Source organism: Schistocerca piceifrons, chromosome 2 (assembly GCF_021461385.2).
Source record: "Schistocerca piceifrons isolate TAMUIC-IGC-003096 chromosome 2, iqSchPice1.1, whole genome shotgun sequence".
Taxonomy (NCBI): domain Eukaryota; kingdom Metazoa; phylum Arthropoda; class Insecta; order Orthoptera; family Acrididae; genus Schistocerca; species Schistocerca piceifrons.
Window position 1 is genome coordinate 673,353,593 of NC_060139.1, and position 20,289 is coordinate 673,373,881.

General features: G+C 42.8%; 1 pseudogene; it reads right to left on the reverse strand.

Moving 5' to 3' along the window:
- Window positions 1-938: 938 nt before the first annotated feature.
- On the reverse strand, window positions 939-1,056 carry LOC124778593 (annotated as a pseudogene).
- Between the last annotated feature and the right edge of the window lie 19,233 nt (window positions 1,057-20,289).

Here is a 20,289-nt window from a genome sequence, read left to right on the forward strand (position 1 = left end):
CTCAACTCTGGCAGGCGCAACTGCATGCCGCCTTGTCCCCAAGAAGACATCAGGACCGAGTTAATTATCTGAGACGGTCTTTACTGCTGGATATGCCTCCCAGCAGGGCTATGGCCTCACGGCTGCCTTCCAATCCCAGTGAAAGATCCCCGACTGAGTCCTCACCCCATCCCCCCCCCCCCCCCCCGTATGCACGGACCGCCGTAGACAAAAGACTGTGAGGAAACTATGCGGTTTTTACTGCTGTCACCAGCTATCCCATCTCCGCTGGAAGGGAAGACTAAGCCCCTGATGTCATTACCAAGCCGCCTATTGACACTGAGGCGTTGGCAGGGATGCCCGACTTCTTTACTCACCCATAGTTGAACTAACATCCGGATTGAACGTAGGCACAGTAAAGAAGTTGATCTACAGCGCCTGAGGCTGCAAGCTTAGACTCAATTCGCCGTTCATTACACCAACGTGGCTGTTAAAGCGGAGATCGACCCAGTGTTGCGACACTCCAGCCATTTGGTAACAGGTTCGGGAGTGGCGGGGGTATTATTTGTCTACAGTCACTTCGGCTGATGCGACGCCAGAGTTCGAGGCAAAGACGTCACATGGATATGACCGTTGGTTCACTACAGGAAACAGATCTAGTGCTATCAACAGCTACCACATCGTTACTGAAATTTATGTACCCTGTATCGAGTGAAACTGTCATCTTACTTTCTGGAGCTACACTATTAGACTCTGTCCGAACAGGCTTTGGAAGGCCCAACGGTACCGACCGGCCGCCATGTCATCCTCGGGCCACAGGCGTCACTGGATGCGGATATGGAGGGGCATATGGTCAGCACACTGCTATCCCAGCTGTATGTCGGTTTACGAGACCGGAGCCGCTACTTCTCAATCAGTAGCTCCTCAGTTTGCCTCACAAGGTCTGAATACACCCCGCTCGCCAACAGCGCTCAGAAGACCATATGGTCACCCATCCAAGTGCTATCCCAGCCCGACAGCGCTTAGCTTCGATGATCTGACGGGAACCGGTGTTACCACTGTGGTAAGGCCATTGGCTACATTCTTAGAGATCTGTGACATTTCGTGTTATCATTTAAGACAGTTCTGGCTTTACTCGTTGGCATTGATTTAAGCTCATATTATTTGTAATCCTAGCGTTTGCTCGCTACTGCGTTTTTGACTGTCGACGTATGTCTGAGCTTGCTTTCCAGGCACTGTGTGGTCATTGGCAGTATGGTCTACATCTGCATCAACAATTCGCAAGCCACCTGACGGTGCGTGATGGAAGATATTTCTGGTACGGCTAACTGATTCCTCCTTGCTAGGCGTGGGGAGAATGATTGTCGGTAAGCCTATGTATTAGCTCTAATGGCGAGCTGGCTCGTTAGTCAACTGACGGCTCAAAAGGTACTGTGGGACAACGCAGTCATTTTTATTGTTATCTAGCTTATCAGTGAAAAACATTAATTCCTATGTTATCCCTATTAACACGAGAGAGCATTTTTCTTTTAAAAAGCGCTTTACGCGTTCTCAATCAATTTTAACTTCCAAATAGTTGCAATTTTCACAAATACTTACAAAAGATACACTGTACGCTTTCGGGTGTATTTTGTGGCAGTTGCAAATTTCGCCAGCGCAACTCCACGAAACGTGGCGACCATGGCGCACTTCGCATTGAGTGCTGGTGCCTCTAGGGCAGCACGCATCGCGGAGCTGACACTGGGATTTCGTCCCCTCCGTTGTTCTCGCTGGGTTCTGAAATATTTAGCAAAGTTAACACATTATAGCACGTTGGGAACGCCATACAGCGGGAGACTGTAACGTGTAACTGGAATATACCAGACGACTTGCTGTGGATAAAGTCAGTTCATTTAGGGTGTAACACGTAACAGAAAGAAAACTTTATACGTGGACTCATTGCCGACTGCAATATTGTCAGGATGCTCCACCGAACCAGCGCTTACGACTTCCGGAAGATAGCGTTTAGTGTTACATAGCCACGAAGCAAAAATGGTGCTGTTCGTGGTATTGATAAACCGGTTTCGTGAACAAAGCGCCTACTGATTTGTATTTTCAAAACCTTAATTAACGGATGTGAAGGTACTGACAGATACTGAATAATGCAACGATCAATTTGTCTGGCCCGCATCTCGTGGTCGTGCGGTAGCGTTCTCGCTTCCCACGCCCGGGTTCCCGGGTTCGATTCCCGGCGGGGTCATGGATTTTCTCTACCTCGTGATGGCTGGGTGTTGTGTGCTGTCCTTAGGTTCGTTAGGTTTAAGTAGTTCTAAGTTCTAGGGGACTTATGACCACAGCAGTTGAGTCCCATAGTGCTCAGAGCCATTTGAACCATTTGTCTGGCGGAGCTCCCCCTGTTTGAGTGGAAACACCCCACAGTTGCCATCACCCTTCTTTTAATCTTTTGCCGCAATGAATATCAATTTCATCCTATTGGATACTCTTATTAATGTGATACAATATTCTTTTCATCAGGTTTTTTTGTGAATAATTGACGCCACATTCATATGAATCGTATAATCGTATTCCCTCTGACATACTAATGGGAACATTTCTAACGAAATGATGCAAATACATTTTTCCATTAACGACAGACTGTAAAGACTGTGAGTGAAAGCGCCTTTCGGTGGGCTAACTAGAGAAAACGAAATGATAATGGCAACACTAAGCTTGCAGCTTGATTTTGCATCCTGAAACACTGTTCTACTGAAAACCCAAAATGTTACATTGACTGCCGATCGCAAGATTGAATGCCACGAATAGAGGTGCGGCCACGTGACGTACAAAGGAAAGCATATCGGCGGAGAAGACACGAACTGAAAGTCATTCTAGCAACGAGACGGGCCGCCAGTAGTGAAGTCCACTGACAAAGTGTATATTGTTACGGCCCTACACCTAGCGGCGAGCGACGAGGGTTTCGGAAACGGTGAAGCGTGTCGGCTTTTACGTGATACTGTCGTCAACGTCTATGGGACGTGGTTTAAGCATGGTGAAGTGACGAGTAGACGAGAAGGTGTTGAACGTCACCTCCCATCTCAGAACGCTGAGGTCGAAGGCTTGCTCTTTCTGCACGACGATCTGTGTCCAGCGTCCTTGTAAATTACACATGCATAACCTGATGTGAAGTTACGATCATAAGTTCCAAAGTATGGCTGTTTCGGCATCTTGAGTGAGATAGAGTATTTTACACTACTGGTCATTAAAATTGCTACACCAAGATGAAATGCAGCTGATGAAGGGGTATTCATTGGGCAAATATATTATACTGGAACTGACATCTCATTACATTTTCACGCAATTTGGGAGCATAGATCCTCAGAAATCAGTACCCAGAACAACCACCTCTGGCCGTAATAACGGCCTTGGTACGCCTGGGCATTGAGTGTACAGGTACAGCTGTCCATGTACCTTCAACATGATACCACAGTTCATCACGAGTAGTGACTGGCGTATTGTGACGAGCCAGTTGCTCGGCCACCACTGACCAGACGTTTTCAATTTGTGAGAGATCTGGAGAATGTGCTGGCCAAGGCAGCAGTAGAACATTTTTTGTATCCAGAAAGGCACGTACAGGACCTACAACATGCGGTCCTGCATTATCCTGCTGAAATGTAGGGTTTCGCAGGGATCGAATGAAGGGTAGAGCCACGGGTCCTAACACATCTGAAATGTAACGCCCACTGTTCAAAGTGCCATAAATGCGAACAAGAGGTGACCGAGACGTGTAAACAATGGCACCCCATACCATCACGCCGGGTGATACGCCAGTACGGCGATGACGAATACACGCTTACAATGTGCGTTCACCGCGATGTCGCCAACCACGGATGCGACCATCATGATCATCCGAAAAAATGACGTTTTGCCATTCGTCCACCCAGGTTCGTCGTTGAGTACACCAAAGCAGGCACCCCTGTCTGTGATGCAGCGTCAAGGGTAACCACAGTCATGGCCTCCGAGCTGAAAGTCCACGCTGCTGCAAACGTCGTCGAACTGTTCGTGCAGATGGTTGTTGTCTTGCAAACGTCCCCATCTGTTGACTCAGGGATCGAGACGTTGCTGCACGATCCGTTACAGCCATGCGGATAAGATGCCTGTCATCTCGACTGCTAGTGGTACGACGCCGTTGGGATCCAGCACGGCGTTCCCTATTACCCTCCTGAATCCACCGATTCCATATTCTGCTAACAGTCATTGGATCTCGAACAACGCGAGCAGCAATTCGCGATACGACAAACTGCAATCGCGATAGGCTACAATCACATCTATATCAAAGTCGGAAACGTGATGGTACGCATTTATCCTCCTTACACGAGGCCTCAGAACAACGTTTCACCAGGTATCGCCGGTCAACTGCTGTTTGTGTATGAGAAATCGGTTGGAAACTTTCCTCATGTCAGCACGTTGTAGATGTCGCCACCGGCGCCAACCCTGTGTGAATGCTCTGAAAAGCTAATCATTTGCATATCCCAGCATCTTCTTCCTGTCGGTTGAATTTCGCGTCTGTAGCACGTCATCTTCGTGGTGTAGCAATTTTAATGGCTAGTAGTGTCTCTGTTGTTCCTTGCAGACAAATTCTTTGTCATGATGTTATCGCCTGCTTTTAAGAATTAGATTTGAGGTACCTTTTTGAGCTTCAGCGAGTTAATTCCATTCCTTCCCTCTTTCAGAATATGTTGCTAACTTTTTAGGACATCTGCCTTGTATTCTGTTTACATGTTGCTTCCATTTCTGCTCATATGTATCTTTTTTGTGTTACTGCAAATATTTTAAGCTTATTTCCGATATTATTTGTTTCTTATTTCATCTTCTAGTTTACATCCTTTAATTGATCTGATGAACTTCACTTCTGATTCGATTTAGTTCTTCCTTGTTTGCCGTCGAAGTCTCAGATACATAAAGCGGCACTGGAGCAGTCGCGTTTCTTTACTTGCCTTTTTGTTCAATTTTCTTTTCATTGTTCCAGAGATACTCTGAAATTTTGTTGTTTTATTTTTTATAACTTTATCATAAAAGAAACTTCGCACCCCATGTAGTAAAAATAATCTGTTTGCACGATGATTTTGTTTTTGTCACTATTTCTGAGTAACGGTTATTTACCTCGGAATGCCATTCCTCACCTTTTCATTTTATATAATTATCCTTATCTAACTTGACTCTTTTTTATGCCTTTTTTCCAATTATATCATTTGTATAGAAACTGAATAATACTGGAGAAAGGTAGCCTTGTTTAATTTCTTGGTTAATTATAATGCCACTATTATTTATTTTGCTCCTTTTTTTATTAGAAATTTAATTTCGTTGTATAAGTTTCTTTCTTTTCTTGCAATAATGACCATTTAATGTCAGTCGCCTGTCTGTTGGCAGTTTCCTTTGGCTAAAATGTTCTACATTTCTGTCTCTTGTTAATGAACCATCAAACAAATGATCGAAGCATATCATCACAAGAATTACTAACTGTAGTCTGAAAAGAGTTAAAATCCGGCATAACATCTGGTACCAGTACCAAAGAACGTGATACCTCATGAGTCTGTGCTATGCATCGTCAGCATACGTGAAGTTTCCGTTGACTGCGAGATCCCATTCTGTACTTCTGTATCTTTCAAGCACTCTACCAGAAAACTGTCATCACAATTTTTTTAATTTTCGCCAATCGGACTGTTTAATTTCTAACAGAGATTACATCCTTTGGTTGTATTCGCTTCTAACAGTGACTGTGCGCCCTTCATCAATATGGCCATTGTTATAATCGTTATTATGAGTCTAATGACTAGGAAGGTGCTGAATAATAGCTGTTCAAGTAAAGTTTCATCTCATTTTTCCAACTTTCATGAAATATAAATATGATTTTAGTCTTTACAAACGTAATTTTGATATGATTTTACCTTTGCTACATGTGAGTCAATTACCAGCATTAACTTTTCCAGTTATCAGAAATATGTAATTTCAGTTTCATCCTGCGTAAATCACTTTGTCAGTGCCGTTCGTACTTCAGTAATTAAGAGAGTTTCTGGTGCTTTCGAAACGAAGAACTGGCAAGACAACGGCAACTATCTTCAGAAATGAAAGACAGCACACTTTTTTCAAGTTGTCGTAACATTCCTTTTAAAATAAACATCGAGAAATTATGAAAGTAGCAGCTATGCACGTCTCAGACCGAATGTCTCGACGGATTAAAACTTCATTTCACGTAGCATAAATTTTGTTCGTTATTAGTAGCTATCTGAGCGACTACAATTGTTACAGTGATTGTTTATATATCTTTGTCAGAGCTAATTCATACCTTGTGCTGCCGGCAGATGTGCATAATTTCAGCTACATAACTACCAGCAAATGTTTTGTTTAGCCCTGAATTGTGTGCCCACTGTTGCAGAAAGACCATGCGTAATTACAGGGCATGGGTGGGAAAAAAGTGACGAGCTCAGGCAGCGACGGAAGCGCAGCCGCCAACTACGCCAACTATTCAAGGTTCTCAGAGCAGAAACCGTAAATTCTGCATAATGAAAATTGCAGAGACCGGGTTCTGTCTGGTCGAAATGCCGCAGGATTTTTATAACCCGGCTGCCTAGGCACGCAGACATCTCTCTGCGAAGCAAAGAACACAGGAATTTGAAAATGGTACGCTGCAGCGAAGTACAGCACTTGCAATCTGGAACAGTCGGTTTCAGTTCCCATCAAATCCTCTTAGTGACTCCGTTTTGACGTGACTTCCTAAGCTACTACTGGTCCAAGGTAATACAGCTGTACATTTTATTTTGTACGACGACTTATTCCATTAAGGAAGGAGATTGGTAGGAAGGAGATGGTTCTTCGTAAGAAGTTTGGATGTAGGTCACCAAAACAAATACAATTTCGCTCGCACTGGGATCTGATGGCTGTGAGGAGCTGAAAAAAAGTGCATATATCCACATTGGAAATCAGAAAAATAGTAAGATTATAGATGATCAAGTAGAAATTATTGCAAGTTTCAGCAAGTCGGAGGCACTCTTCTCTCTTCTATGCTTCGTATATTTGCTTTCCGCCAGTCTGCGTTTTATTAAAATTCTTTGTTTTTCTACAGATATTTCATTATTTTTTATTTTCCGGTTATTGCGTATATACGTGTCAAGGAGTTGTCTGAATACTTTAAAGACAAAATATTTCTGAAATTTCCTACTAGATTACAACCGTGTACCGGTCCGGGATTCGAACCTAGGATCTTTGCCTTTCGTAGGTGTGCTATACCGACTGATCTGTAATGCACGACCCTCGAACCGACCTTATAGCTTTACCTCCGCCTGTACCCCATCTCCTACGTTTCAGTCTTCACAGAAATTCTCCTGCAACGTCACAGTAATGGCGGAAGTACAACTGTGAGGACAGGTCGTGAGTCCTACTCGGATAGTTAAGTTTCCACTGTTCAAAGTGCCGTCAATGAGAACAAGAGGTGACCGAGACGTGTAACAAATGTCACCCCATACCATCACGCCAGGTGATAGCCAGTATGGCGATGACGAATACACGCTTCCAATGTTCGTTCATCGCGATGCCGCCATACACGGATGCGACCATCACGATGCAGTACCTGGATTCATGCGAAAAAATGTCGTTTTGCCATTCGTGCACCCAGGTTCGTCGTTGAGTACATCATCGCAGGCGCCCCTGTCTGTGATGCAGCGTCAAGGGTAACCGCAGCCATGGTCTCCGAGCTGCTAGTCCATGCTGCTGCAAACGTCCTCGAACTGTTCGTGCAGATGGTTGTTGTCTTGCAAACGTCCCCATCTGTTGACTCAGGGATCGAGAAGTGGCTGCACGACCCGTTACAGCCCTGCGGATAAGATGCCTGTCATCTCGACTGCTAGTGATACGACGCCGTTGGGATCCAGCACGGCGTTCCGTATTACCCTCCTGAACCCACCGATTCCATATTCTGCTAACAGTCATTGGATCTCGACCAACGCGAGCAGCAATGTAGCGATACGATAAACAGCAATCGCGATAGGCTACAATCCGACCTTTATCAAAGTCGGAAACGTGATTGTACGCATTTCTCCTCCTTACACGAGGCATCACAACAACGTTTCTCCAGGCAACGCCGGTCAACTGCTGTTTGTGTATGAGAAATCGATTAGAAACTATCCTCATGTCACACGTTGTGTGAATGCTCTGAAAAGCCAATCATTTGCTTATCACAGCATCTTGTTCCTGTCGGTTAAATTTCGCGTCTGTAGCACGTCATCTTCGTGGTGTAGAAATTTTAATGGCCAGTAGTGTATGTTTTCATCGTGATTGGTTGCAGCCTAGTGGATTTAAATTCCATACGTTTGCTTCTGACAGTTCTTGCAGAGTGAAAATTCAGTTTGACTATTCATATTTCGACTTGAAGCTGTAATCCTTCCCATACGACCACAATACAGTTTAAAGTATTCATTCCTAGTTCTTCGACAAATATATCTTCTTTTAGCTATAAGTTTTTGTTTATTTTCATTTAACGTAGCTTTTATTTCTAGTGTCTCTAGTGTACCATTTTTATGCATAATTCTTGAGCGTACAGGTTTGACTTAGTTACATTGTCTGACTTTATTTTCCTAGAGATAGATTTTGTGCTTAATATGTCACTTATTTACACTTAGTGCTATTTCCAGACTCCTGAGATTTGTACACGTCTTTCGAAATCACTCACCTGCATAGCATTTCCGCACAATAAACGTCCTAGGTTACTCTTTCTACCGAATTTCCTAATATTTTGGCGTGTCTCTTGTATATTTCGAAGGGAGAGAGATTTACTTATGAATTACACAAACTTACCGAGTCAGAGTTTTCACATTTGATGACTGTGGTGGACTGCGTGATCCATTACTTTCTTTAATGCAATATAACTGCAGCTTGAACATGGGATGGCTCTAAGACAGCAGCTTTCGCTGCTTGAGCCGGTGTAGACAGAAATTCTATTCAGCATACGGGCATTCAGTGTTATAGGAATGATTTTCAGGCTGTGCGCTGCAGGATTTGTGTTGTTATCAGCGTTAGTGTTACGACTTATCGCTAGGCGCCGCTACTGATACGGCGACGTAGTTTTGAAACACAAGCATCATTGTTCGCTGGAGTTGCAGACAGTCAACATGAGTCCGGACAAGAGCAGGTCTTTACTCGTAAAGTGTTTTTGTCGAAACAGCAATACCACTGCTGCTCTCTGCGAGTACCGACGCATTAAAGGATTACGGACAGGTCCTCTTTCTGCAGCGGGGTTGAAAAATATGGTTTAGAAGTTCGAATTAAATGGCCATTTGTGAATTGCACCTGGGAGAGACCGACGGTCAACTGCACCACAAATTGTTGAAGAAATTGCTGTTGCCATGATGGAGAATGCTTGACGCAGTGTGCCATCTTCAAGCAGTAGACGAGCTGTGTAAAGACAGCTGAACAATGCATGGTCCACAGTTCAAGAAGTGCCACGAACCATCTCTAGTGCGATGTCAGGTTGTCATGCATCCAGATGGTCGTCACATTTAGCAACTTTTGTAACCTGAAACGTAAACATGATACGAAATTAGCAAATGTTGCTCTCTCATGTGGAAATTAAAATGTTATTCTTTCAATAGTTTTTTTTCGTTATTTCTCTTGCGCACGTCCTTACAGATGTTTCCACAAAGTTTCATTGTCCTACGATCACCCTCTCGAGTAGCGAAAGTTTAATTATAGCCACCCTTTACATTCAAGAAAAGCCTTTGCCAATTTACAGGAATCGGCAACATTTCATCGTAAATGCTTCTTGTCATCTTCCTAGTAATTACTGTGTTCTGTCAGGTGAATTGTTCCCCTCGTTAACCCTTTGAAATCAAACGACATAAAAAAGTACAATCTAAAACTTTCGCAGAACTGGAATTTATCGTAATAGTAAGCAACGAATACAAGAAATAAACAACCAGTTATTTTATACAGTTTGCTTAATTTTAATATATAATTTTGAAATTTTTCACCAAATTAACCTTTACTGTCATAGTAGGTAGTGACTTCAAGAAGAAATTGGCGGAAAATGAACAATCAATTGTTTTAAAGTTGTGGTTTCACTTCGGAACCACTGGTACATACATCTTTCAACCATCCATCGTTCCACAAGATATGTTTGAAAGCAATTTCGCACTTTTCTTAGGCACAATCACACTTCTCGACACCTCTATGGATTCATAATGCTTAAAACAGAATTATAGTACTTAATTAAAAGCCAAAGTGTGTCTAAAACTTAACAAATTTATATCAAAAGTACATACTGCTCCAGATGTATTATTTCTAAACCACTCATAATAGTACTAGTAGTATAAACTCAAATATGCGTTACAATAACGTTACGTGATCTCCTAAATATCATCACTATAAAAACAAACACATATCACAATGTTCAATAATAACGTTGAGCAATGGCTTCATGTGAAAGGTATATGGTGGCTATAGGGAGAAACCATTGGTACTCAGGGGTTTAAGTCTGTATTTGTGCTTGGTAACGGATTCCGAATTAAGTTTTGAGTGGGGGGAAAAAGAGAAACAAAGGCGCTAAGGAATATAGCAGAATGAAATAGACAGGAAGAATTACTCAATGTTAACACGTTTCCCCTTTTTCCATTCACCAGGAAAATAGTCCGTTTTTGGCTCTTGACAATTAGTGCCACCTATACACGCTGAAAACCGATGACGAATCTCGTTTACTGTAAATACAAAAGACTGCAGTACTTTTTGCCGAGATCTCCAGAAAAAAGAGAACAATCTTTTCCAGAACGGTATAGAGTGAACTCAAAAGATATGCAAGACTCATCTTTGGTATATCGTGTACCATTTGAGAATGCGAACCAACGAATAATTATTGATGGCGAAATAAGTTTGGGCACCTCCAGTGCAGCCTCAGTAGATTAGGCTGGAGAAAGAACCAGTTGGTTCGAAAGTAGTCGCCAAACATATTTACTGATACTCGGAAAGCTTTGTCGATAAATGCTTCTTGAAAAAACTGGAATAACAGTTGAATGATCCGAAGAAATACAGTCTCATGCTGGCAGATGAGATGAAGAAAAGTAATGACGACGAAAGTGACAAACTCTGGTTCGCTGTTGGACAGACAGAAGCTGGGGTTCGCAAGAAGGAAGCTACACAGATGGCAACACGTAAAACTTCAATCCCCTCTAGAATGCAGTGTGTTTTAGGACAAGACGCAGGTTAGTTATCGCATGTTGCATGAAAGTAATTGTGATCTCTCGCTATGAAGAGGTATAAGTCCGTTTACAACGATAATAAAATTAGTGACAGAAATATGGCAACTTTCTGACTACTTATTTTATGGTATTTTACATTAATTTTCAGCTATCAGCAGAAATATTTATTTCCCGTACAGAAATTTATAATAAACTACCTTCAGGCACATAGTAAAACACGTAGCATTAGTGCACTTTCAAAATATGGAATAGAATGAGCTGTAAAGCTCTTGCGATTCGTCTTTGTTTTTTAAGTTAATTATATTATGTATTAGATTCCTGTCATCGTTGGGTTGGTGCACCAAGATATTTTTTTGTGGCTTGCTAGCCCACTCCTTTGTGTGGCACTGAGACACAGTGTTGGATAGTAATTAAGTCACTTCTCATAGCATCGTTTCTGTTGTTGCTGTGGTGTTCAGTCTGAACACATGTTTGATGCTGCTATCGAAGCTGGCCTATCACGTGCAGGGCTCTTCATCCCCACATAACTACGGCAGCCTACATCCTGTTGGACCTGCTTACTGTATTTGTCCCTCGGCACATTGCCGTCCGTTCCCGGACGACGCTTTGCTGGCGCCTAAACATCCGTCGAAAAAACCGGGCTCCTCTTTTAGTCAATCTGCGGCACAGTTTTCGTTTTCTCCCCAGTTTCATTGAGAAAATTTTCATTAGTTACAATGAACCGATCTAATGTTCAGCTTTATCTGTAGCACAACATATCTAAGGCTTCTTTTCTCTTCTTCTTGCCTGAGCTGCGTATCATCCAGGTTCCCATAAAAGACTTTCTATTGCTTAAATTTTTGTTGGTTGTTAACAATTACCTCTTTTTCAAAAACAAATTTCTTGATGTAGCAAGTCTGCCGAAATAGCAAAACGTAACTTGTACTCTTCGTTTCGCATATCCAAATCCTATTCCCTGAGCATCGCCCGATTTAATTCGACTATACTCCACTACCATTGTTTCCGTTTTGTTGATATTCATCTTATAAACTCTTTTCGATATACTATCCATTCTGTTCAACTGTTCTTGCAAGTCCTTTGCTGTCAGGGACATATTAATCAGTATTAATACCATTTTCAAAATTGGTTATTCGTTGACAGTAAATATTGTACAGGAATAAATGTAGGTATAGTGCCACCGCCAGGCTGTTTTCAGTATGCTCCACTGTTTAACGATCTGTCTACATGTGCCGAATACCAGCGACAGTGTATTATGTTTTCTTGTGGAAATTTCTACATGCACACATTGTGTTTCTGTGTATGACTGTGTTCTTGAGAGAATGAGAGAGAGAGAGAGAGAGATAGAGAGAGAGAGAGAGGGAGGGAGGGAGGGAGAGAGAGAGAGCAAGAGAGAGAGAGAGACAACAGGACCATGCAACAATCAGATTTTTGTGATTTTCTTACATTTTGTTGTACATGAAGTTCACAACTGAAGTATGAATCCGCCAAAGCATTTCGATGCGACTGTCAAAAATTGTGCAGAAAATCGGCTTTGAAGTCCTTCAGTCGGCTTTAATTTACTAAAGGTAAAGCGATTTTTGATGGGCCTTGTGGCTGTATTTGTAATGTCAGGCTAGTAATCTCTGGATTGATGATTTGAGTCTCGAATCGGAGCATTACTTTTATATATTATATTCTTTCAGTTTGAATACCTATGTTACTTAAATTTAAAATTCATGAAATAAATAACAAACATATTTTATGAAAGCTGCATTTATGTTGGAGGAAAATGCGAACTAGAAGTGTTGACAGAAGGGCTCGCGCAGGATTACTTGGCCGGTGCGCAGAAACGCATTCTCGTTCCCAGCTCTGGCCTAGTTCACCCCTATGTTCCTAAGGGGCAGCCGCCTTAGTTACTAATCGCTTAAGCAGTTGTGGCGTTTTGTCCGTTAAGAACAAACCATTCTCCTTTCGCCTCGGCTATGCTGCGACAACAAAGACGTGTGCTTGCCAGTTGCACTGCTACTTTTATCAAATGATTAGTAGAAACTGTTGGGTAAAAAGAAATTGATTGTCACACCATCTTATAGCCTCATTCGTCAGAGTCATGATGAACTGCCTATCATTTCGTTAACGGTCATAGTTGTTGCAATATTTCTGTATTTAATAAAATACCCTGCTAAATTTGAATTCTTTGCAGTGAAAATTTGGGGTCGCTATGAGTTTGCGTTTGGCACCTGTTAGGCTATGCGTTGCTGTGCAATAAATGGACGTAACATACTGAATTTTTCTTCAGATGAGATCTACACCTATAGCCAATCTCAAGAATGTAAATTGTATGTACCGTGCTGACTTCCGATCGTCTGCGCAAACGAGAGCTGAAGTGAAATATTCCTATTACCTTTTGATTCTCATAAATGGTTGGAGATACCGGAACGAATTTTTGGCAAATGACAGCACTCAAAGAGGGGGGTAGGGTTGTTTCGCGGGAGGGGACCAGACAGCGAGGTCATGGGTCTCATCGGATTAGGGATGGACGGGGATGGAAGTCGGCCGTGCCCTTTCAAAGGAACCATCCTGGCATTTGCTTGGAGCGATTTAAGGGAATCACGGAAAACCTAAATCATGATGGGCGGACGCGGGATTGAACCGTCGTCCTCCCGAATGCGACTCCAGTGTGTTAACCACTGCACCACCTCGCTCGGTAGCACGCAAAGCAGAAAGTGTTTTTCCACATAGCTAACGTTCATAACTTTCTTATATATTGCTATATATGAGTGACAACAAATGTTTTCAATGAAATAATGTAATTCTTCCAGGGGCTATCGACAACAGCTGGTGAAATGAGAATTAATTGGATTTTGTAACACATAAATGAAGGAATCAAGGTTTTACTTTCACACTAAGCTTGAGATTTTCGTTATGTTATTGACCTCCTATTATCCTCAATTGTCTGATTAATAGTAGACTGTTTCAGGTTCTGCCGCAGTTGCAGCTACATTAGCTTGTTAGTGGGCGTGTACAAGTCAAGCGAAAATCAATCGCCCACTCTGATCTAATTTTGCGTACTCCTGTGCCCACTGTGTTTTTAATAATAAACAGTTGACTTGTCGAATTATTTGTTGTACTGGCATAATCTGTTAGCAATGTCTTTTGCGGACTCGCTGGCCGTAACTTACAAGTTCTGTGCGATTGCCGTTTGTCCACAGGCTGCCACGCTCTCCTGTCAGCAAGCGATCCCCCAACCTCACGTACAGCCCCTTCTGCGCAGATAGTGGCACTGCACGCACTTCTACTTGTTATCTACATGTATTTACAAACTTTGAAATACGTGCGTTAATACTGGTTGACGATGTTAACGACGGTTCTCAGAACCACATCGCATGCCATTAGCCTGCTGCTCACACCACTAGAATTACCTGTGGAGTGGGGCACAGCTGCTTGAAACGAAATATTTTGGTGAATTCCTCGATGCTTGGAAGGGATACGTCATCTTTTGCAAAGGATGGCTGTAACTTTAGTAGCATTTCAGCGTTCGTTGCAGAAGCAATGTTTGACGACGTTGTGCCCGAAAATCTTCTAATCCGACAAAGAAAAAATTCTACTATCGGATGTGGACGCAGGAAATTTGGTCCTTTGGCGGCACAATAAGATGTTGCTGAAGACTCCTTATGTGCTGAAGTGACAAATGCTCTTGTATTGAACGAATACACTGGCGGTGAGTCTGAAGAAGCAGTATTGTTGCTAACAGAACGATTTTCCATTGTAACTACAAAACGTAGACAAAAAATGTACGTAGCAATTGAAGACTTAATTCTGTGTTCATAAAACAGATAACTATACAGGTTTATAACCATTTGGGCTTTGTATTCAAAACTAGAGAACCTGTCAATGCTACACAATTGCTAGATACGTATCCTACATTCCTTCCCCTCTGTCTATCCATTTCCTCCTCCCCCCTCTCTCTGTCCATCCCCTCCTTTCCCCTCCATATCTCCACTTCCTCTCCACTCTCCACCTTCTTCCCGCTCTCTGACCTTGGAGTTGTTATTGTTATTCCAGACGACACCTTGATTAGAAATTGAAGTCGCTGAAAATGAGTGGGTTAAATCAGTTGAAATCGTTGGTACATGAGGTATGAGAGGGGTCTCTCCAGCTGCTAGATCTGTGTAGCTTCAATGACACTATTTCACATAATTTCAATCTGCGAATAGGTAAGTTCAGAAAAGTTTGGAAATTCAGAATGCAAAGCAGTATTTTAATCATAAGCTCATAATCCGTAAACAGAAATTCGTTGTTTTCGGTAAAACTGACTTCTAGGAATGAAACAGCACATTGACATATTGTTTAAAATTGTATATAAAGAGGAAGGACGTATGGGGGCAAAATAATTCGTCTAATAGTTTGCTATCCTAGTTAAAAGTGACTGCGAGAAGCAAAACAAACCGCACATTTTTATCATACCGCATTTTCTTTCTCACAGTCTGTTTTGAAAGAATACCTGTATAGTATATGTAAAATTGTGAAGTACGATAAACTGGTCAAGAACTTATCGAGACTTTTGCAAACATTTCCCCTAGTCAGCCTTTCTCAATCTGAATGTCTATTACAATCTTCTTTAATAATTTGAAATAAATCGTTCAAGAACTTTTCGAGTTTTATGGTGACAATACTTCCCCTTCATATTTTGTATCAATACGAATATATATTACACACACAGCACTTAAAAAAATATATGTAGCTTACGTTTGTCCTGATTTTTACTGTAGCAATCATGTACCAATCTTAAGTAAATCGGTGTAGCATTTTTCGATATTTTTGGTAGCAACATTAAACAACGATTTGTCTTTATATAGAGTGTAGATGAAATAGGTAACCGAACTGTCAAAAAAAAAAAAAAATATATATATAAATAAAATCTTAAGTTCAAATGTGTGATATCTTATGAGACTTAACTGCCAAGGTCATCAGTCCCTAAGCTTACTCACTACTTAACCTAAATTATCCTAAGGACAAACACACACACTCTTGCCCGAGGGAGAACTCGAACCTCCGCCAGGACCAGCCGCACAATCCATGACTGCAGCGCCATAGACCTAAAATCTGAAGTATGACTCGAAACAGGGATCCACCAATTATCACTCTCAGGTGTTACCGATAATAATGGCCAGTGGTAGCTCGTCCACAATTTTAACAATGTTCTACAATGTGGTGGGTTACAGCATTTTGACTTACAAGGAGAGTAATCGTAAGTTAATTGGCCACAATAATGTTATGTACATAAATTGAATTGTTTAATAAATTTAAATTTTGTAATTTATTGTTTAACACAGCAAGGAATAGAGTAAAATGAAAAAAAAACATAGTATCAGCAGGAATCGGACCCAAGCCAATGTAATGACAATATATGAACTTTACCACTTGACCAGAGTTGTGTAGTGTCAGCTGTTCCTTCAAGAATCCCTCATCCGTACCCTTGAACAATATGTTATATGCACTTCCAAGGAAAAGTACTAAGCTGGTGTTCTGGGAAACTTAGCACTTCCAGTGTCAGAAAGGATGACGTCACGTCAGAAGCTGCTCAGTTGAAAGCAGGCAGCTTTGTCCCTTCCCTGAGTCTATTGTATTGAAGATCGCACTTGACAGAGGCTTCTAGTTATCGTAGAGAGAGCACTACAGATAAGTTTCCACCCGTTTTATTTGCATACCAACGTGCATTCAAAGAGAAATGAGTAATTTTATGTGAATTTTCGGCCAGCACTTGCATGAAGTGTGTACGTTTAATGCTATATCTGACCGAGATTCCCAGAGAAACGGCAAAATTTTAGTGCGATGTTGACAGTGTGCTGTAGAACATTAGCACCTGATAACCAGCCGCCACTGAATACGTGGCATGTCGAGGGATGTCCAACTTCCATTAAATGAAAGTGGCTCGTAGAAATTCAGAATCGATTTTCTCGAAGGAATTCAAAGTCGACTTTCTCGGAAATTTTTGAGAATCTTTTCGAAGTGCTTTGAAAATTGATATGTGATTTCTGAAGTTCGGGTACCACAAATATAAAAATTACAAAAATCCAACTGTCATCTGGTCTTCTTGCGAGACAAGAATTGAGAGAAAGAGAGAGAGAGAGAGAGACAGAGAGGAGATCAGCGGAAGGGGGGGGGGGGAGGCGGAGAGCCAAGGATGGGGAAGAGAGAGAGGACAAAGTTGCCGAACTTGACAAGCCGGTCCAGAACTTGTGCACTTGAGTACGTCCCCAGAGTAGCGCGCCTCTCAGAGCTGACTCAGCACGCTGTTACTGGCACGGCGCAGCTAGCAGAGTGCCTGGCAGGCAGGCATATCGGCTACTCGTAGCGGCGACGCCGAGTGGTGCGCGGGCGGGCCATCTGAGCACGAGGGCGGAGCGCGCGGTCCGGCGCTGACCCCGCGCGCCCGGACAATCGATCGCCGGCTGACAGCAGCACGGCCGCCGCCGCGATCCCAGGCGCCTCACCTACACAGCCCCGCCGCGGCCGCGGCCGCGCCTCCGTGTCCGCCTATTGTTGCTGCTCACACCGGGCGCATGCGAAGTGGGCTGAACCCACCTGCTCGCAGCGAGGAACCGTGCCTCTGGGTGTCCTGACGCAGTCTTCCCCTACAGCCTTTACCACCAACGAGCAGAGACTGGAAGCGAGCAATTTTGTCTTGCGTACTTTACTTATTTCTAGAAGTCAATGGTCGAATCTATATTCCCTACAGGGCTGTCCATAAAAAAGAGTACGAAGGGGTCGAAATCTCTTCTGAACACCACGTTGCAAGGCTTCCCAGATATACTCGATGATGTTCATGTCTTGGGAGTTTGGTGGCCAAAGGAAGTGTTTAAACTCGTACAGCCACTGTGGACGCGTGTGGTGCCGCATTGTCATGTTGGAATTTCCCAAGTCCGTCGGAGTGTGTAATGGACACGAATGGATTCAGTTGATAAGACATGGTGGTTACGTACCTGTCACCTGTCACAGACGTATCTAGACGTATCAGGGGTCCCATATCACAGAAACTGCACACGCTCCACACCCTTACAGAGCCTCCACCGGTTTGAACAGTTCCCCGCTTTCTTTAAAAAAAAAAAAAAAAAAAAAGGTTCAAATGGCTCTGAGCACTATGGGACTTAACATCTGAGGTCATCAGTCCCATACAACTTAGAACTACTTAAACCTAACTAACCTAAGGACATCACACACATCCATGGCCGAGGCAGAATTCGAACCTGCGACCGTAGCGGTCGCGCGGTTCCAGACTGTAGCGCCTAGAACCGCTCGGCCACCTCGGCCGGCTCCCTGCTTACATCCAGGGTCAATGGATTCATAAGGTTGTCTCCATACCCGTATATGTGTATCCGCTTGATACAATTTAAAATCAGGCTCGTCCGACCAGGCAACATGTTTCCTGTCATCGACAGTCCAATGTCGATGTTGACGGGTTCAGGAGAGGAGGAAAGCTTTGTGTCGCGCAGTCAAGTGTACACGAGTGGACCTTCGGCTCCGAAAGCCCCTATCGATAATCTTTCGGTGAATGGTTCGCAGGCTGACACTTGTTGATGGCCCAGCATTGAAATCTGCAGCAATTTGCTGAGTAGTTGCACTTCTGTCACGTTGAAGGATTCTCTTCAGCCGTAGTTGGTCCCAATCTTGTGGGATCTTTCTCCGGCCGCAGCGATTTCGGAGATTTGATGTTTTACCTGATTCCTGATATTCAAGGTACACTCGTGAAATGGTCGTATGGGACAATCCCCACTTCATCACTACCTCGGAGATGCTGTGTCCCTTCGCCCGTGCTCCGACTATAACACCACGCTCAAACTCACTCACATCTTGATAACCTGCAATTGTAGCAACAGTAACCGATCTAACAACAACGCCAGACACTTAGTGTCTTATACAGGTGTTGCCGACCCCAGCGCCATATTCTATTTACATATCTCTGTATTCGAATACTCATGCATATACCAGATTCTTTGGCGCTTCTGTGTTATTAAAGATCACGATCGGTTTCACGCCGCTAGAAGACGCATCTTCAGGTGATGGTTACAGATGATAAGGAAATTTTCTTTTATGAAGAATCCTTAAGAATGGTGTAAAGAACAAACGGATACGAAAGTTGCAAAGTTGTGCGTGAAGAGTACTCACAACGATTCTTTTTAACAAATCATTGCCGTAAGGTAACTGTGTTAAAGCCCTCCTTATCGTTCACGCGCTAAAAGCGGTAGTCCTTATTCGAAACGAATAAAAGGTCATGGTCAGCGAATTTACTAATATCAGTCTTGACGAAAGTACACAAAATATTGATGATTAAATCAATAACATTTTAACAAACTCGTTGTCTTCACTATCTCACTGGATTAATCACAAGAGCCTCTCAGAGATTTTACTCCTCTGCATCAGCGTAAAGCAAGTCTACCACTGACTAGTTCATACGTATCGCAGAACGCAGAAGGTATATTTCAAGGTATGGATCTACATCTAACGTTTGTGAACACTGGTTCTGAGACATGGTGGTATCGTCTTCCCACAGGTAAGTGAACGATAGACGATATTTGGTGGGCTGAATTTCAATACCTGTAGTCACCGATTAGAAAGCATCCTTTCTCTTTCAATCCAACCATTTCATACAACACATTTAAATAGTACTAGATCGATACTGACCAAATCAGATTGCATACGTATGACAATAGTGCTAGCATAAGTCTGCTGCCGGCCGAAGTGGCCGTGCAGTTAAAGGCGCTGCAGTCTGGAACCGCAAAACCGCTACGGTCGCAGGTTCGAATCCTGCCTCGGGCATGGATGTTTGTGATGTCCTTAGGTTAGTTAGGTTTAACTAGTTCTAAGTTCTAGGGGACTAATAACCTCAGCAGTTGAGTCTCATAGTGCTCAGAGCCATTTGAACCATGAGTCTGCTAAACATCGGACACATGTTCTGCGAGTACAAGGACGTTTCTTCCTAGTCACTTAGTCACTGTTTGGGTTTCCTTGTGTAATTTGCCTAAATAATTAACTATGCACACACATTACAGCAAAAGGGTAACGAAATCTATCGACCGATTGTCGATGAGTCAAGTGGTTAACACTTATTCTT